Below are 3815 nucleotides of genomic sequence, written 5' to 3'. Positions count from 1 at the left end.
TGTGTTTGTGGCTATGCAGTATTTCATGGTGTATAGTCACCACACTTGCTTTACCCAGTCCACCGCTGATGGGCACTTAGGTTGACTCTATGTCTTTGCTATTATGAATAGTGCTGTAATGAACAAATGAGTGGATGTGTCTTTTTGGTAAGACAATTTATTTTTCTCTGGGTATATACCTAGTAAGAAGATTGCTGGGTTGAATGAAATCTCTGTTTATAGTTCTTTTTGGAATCTCCAAAATGCTTTTGACAGTGGCTGAACTAATTTACATAACTATCACCAATGCATAAAAGTTCCCTTTTCTCCACAGCCTTCCCAGCATCTATATTTTTTTTTTTTAGTTTTTAATATCCCTTCTGACTGATATGAGATGGTATCTCATTGTAGTTTTGGTTTGTATTTCTCCGATCAGTGATGTTGAGCTAAAATTTTTTATGTCTGTTGGCCACTTGTATGTCTTGAAGTATCTGTTTATGTCCTTTGCCTACCTTTTTTTTTTTTTTTTTTTTTTTTTTTTTTGGTTTAATTTCCTTAAAGGTTCTGAATATCAGACCTTTGCCAACTGCATAGTTTGTGAGTATTTTCTCCTATTCTGTAGGTTATGTGTACTCTGTTGATGAAGTCTTTTGCTGTGTAGAAGCTCTTTAGTTTCACTAGGTCCCACTTGTCAATTTTTATTTTTATTGCAATTGCTTTTGAGGCCTTAGTCATAAATTCTTTCTCAAGGCTGATGTGCAGAAGGTTATTTCCTAGGTTTTCTTCTAGGAATTTTATAGTCTGAGGTCTTACATTTACATCTTTAATCCATCTTAAGTTAATTTTTGTATATGGTAATAGGTAGGAATCCAGTTTTGTTCTTCTGCCTACGGGTAGCCAGTTATCCCAGTACCATTTACTGAATAGAGAGTCGTTTCCCCAATGCTTGTTTTTGGTGACTTTTTTGAAGATCAGATGGCTGCAGGTGTGTGGCTTCATTTCTGTGTTGTCTATTCTGTTCCATGGGTCTATGTCTCTGTTTTTATACCTGTACCATGCTGGTTTGGTTATTGAAGGCTTATAATATAGTTTCAAGTTGGGTAATGTGATGCTTCCAGGTTTATTCTCTTTGCTTAGGGTTGTTTTGGCTGTTTGGGCTGGTTTTGGGTTCCATATGAATTTTAGATTTTTTTTTAAAATTTTGTGAGAAATGATGTTGATAGTTTAATAGATACTGCATTGAAGCTATAGATTGCTTTGGGCGGTATGGTCATCTTAATATTCTTTCAGGCCATGGTTGTGGAATGTTTTCCCATTTGTTTGTATCGTCTCTGATTTCTATGTCATGTTTTGGCATTCTTGAAGATATTTCCATGTTCTTAGTTGGATATATTCCTAGGTGTTTTATTTACTTTCAGCTATTATAAATGAGATTGTGTTCTTGATTTGGCTCTCAGCTTGAACATTATTGGGGTATAGGAAGGCTACTAATTTTTATGTTGATTTTTGTATCCTGAAACCTTTTACTAAAGTAATTTTATCAGATCTAGGAGCTTTTGGCAGAGGCTTTAGGATTTTCTAGGTATAAAATCCTATTGTCAGTGAAGAGAGATTTGGCTTTTTCTTTTCCTATTTGGATGCCTTTTCTTTCTTTCTCATATCTGATGGCTCCTTCTTGGGCTTCCTGTGTTCCCCTTTTGTATTTTAGTAAGTGTGCAGCAATGCTCTGGGAGGGGAGAGGAGGGATGAGATTTGACTCCCCTTCCAAGTATGTTTCAGGGCCTTGGTGGTATCCTCTTCAACTACTAGTGCTGTGTCCATGTCTCCTTTGGCCTAAGAGGGGCTTTCCCTGACTGTACCCCTCTTCTCTTTGGGGTGGTCAGAACTGAGGGTTAGGTCTTCAGAAGATGAACAACTCCCTGGGGACCCATGGATCCCTTGTGCTTGTCAGAGTCAGAGCAGGTTGTAGGGTATGTCTGCAAGTGGTGTGGTGATGCAGTGGGTCAAGTTCAGAGGATCACATCCAGGGTAGTAGTACTCTGTGTCTGCAACTGGAATGACTTTTGTGGCCTGAGGTTTTCGGTCCAGCAGATGGCTGTAGGTCATGCCCTGCTCATGCTCTCCTCACTCAATGGATCTCTTTTGGGCATTCCCCCAGGAGCAACCTCCACTGGCTTGGCCTGTCCCAAGCCTTCTGCACACACATGCCTGAACTGTTCCAGGCGTTCTAGGCTATGTGGCTCCTGGGGGAAGAAGTTGTGGTTGGCTGTGAGGCCATATGCTTCCTGAACCAGTCTTGTGAAGGGGGGTGCCCAACTTCCATGCTGGCACACAGACCTAGGCCACACTCCTCTCTGGGTTCTGAGATTACTCCTCCCTTACTTGAGTTCAGACTACAGATCTCAGCTCCGTAACGCTGGGTGGTTGTTCAAATCTAAGGGAGTTGCGTCTGGGCCCAAATATTTGTCCTCTGGCCCCTGGAAGTCCACCACCAGCTGTGCTGGGGGATGCTAAACTGCTCCCAGGCTGCCAGCAAAACAATCAGACTGTCAGCAGTGGAGGACATGCTGTGGCTACCCTTCTGCTTGAGCAACTAGGCAGGCAATCATGGAAGGTGCCAGCAGGCAAGGGGCTGCATGGCTCAATTGTGCCCCCGTTATGCGACAATGGCAGCCCTGCCCTCTCATGGCCTGGCAAACTGCAGTCACTCAGTACAAGACAGAGCACCTTGGGGGACAGGGTCCTGTGGTCACATTTTGCTGCAGCTATATTGCATGGCAGAACTTTCCAGGGTCCTCATGGGTGGGAGTGGTGCTTCTCCCTGCTCTCTAGGAGGTGGCTTCTGCCAGTTCAAAGATCTATGGGGGTCATGGGAGCCCCTGTAGCTAGGATCCCAGAGGTCTATGGTGAGAGTGTAGTACCCTGGAGTTCCTTAACCCCTTCCTTAGTTCCAGTTCAGGACTGGGGACAGTCCTGGTGCCCAGGGACTCAGAGTAGGCTCTCCTGCTTCCTCCCTCTTCAACCATGGTGTATGTGTCACCTCTCTATCAACTTTCAGTGTTTTCTCTCAAAAGACCTGTTCAAAGTGTGATGCTTTACTCTGTGTTTTGGTTCCACTTGGTGGAAGAGGCATCTCCTGGCTGCGTCTAGCTGGCCATCTTACCTGGTTCTTGGTAGTGCTTTTTAAAGCCAGAAATGGAAAGAAAACTTAAATTTCCAAACACTATAAAATTTATTATTTAAAATATGTTGATGGTTTTAAATTATTTGTTTTTAGTGTATTCATTTATATATTGAATACATTTGGAGCATGATTTTACACTTATACTGCCATGTGTGCTATGCTGTCAGTTGCATCATTTGCAACTGTTTATATTTATGAGGAAAGTTTTATATACCAAATTAAAAATGTGGCAGGATTATAAAGTTTTTTAAAATTCTTTTTCAATGTAGAACAGCAGAGAGAAAGACAACTGTTGCATATCTCAATGCATAGTATGCTTGCTTCTAAGAAACACTAATGTAACTTGCAATAAAATTTATTGCTTATTGTGTTAGAAAGTTTATTATGTTGATAGCATCTTTTTATTTAGTACATATATTTTATTTATTTATTTTTTAATAGTTTAAAACATTTATCCGTAAAAAAACAGATTTAAAAATGATGTATATACAGCTAATAATTAGGCATTTTTAGGAAAATATTTAAAATGTAACATTCAAGGGTATATGGCCAAATTTTAATAATATATGTGCTCATGTACAGTGATCCAAAGATTTTCTCTGGTTTTCAATCCAAGAGTTATTTGTGGCTGTTTTGTTTTTCTTTTTTTTTT

The sequence above is a fragment of the Mandrillus leucophaeus genome, unplaced genomic scaffold (assembly GCF_000951045.1).
Source record: "Mandrillus leucophaeus isolate KB7577 unplaced genomic scaffold, Mleu.le_1.0 Scaffold334, whole genome shotgun sequence".
Taxonomy (NCBI): Eukaryota; Metazoa; Chordata; class Mammalia; order Primates; family Cercopithecidae; genus Mandrillus; species Mandrillus leucophaeus.
The sequence above is the reverse complement of the archived record's forward strand: the minus strand, read 5'-3'. Positions refer to the sequence as shown.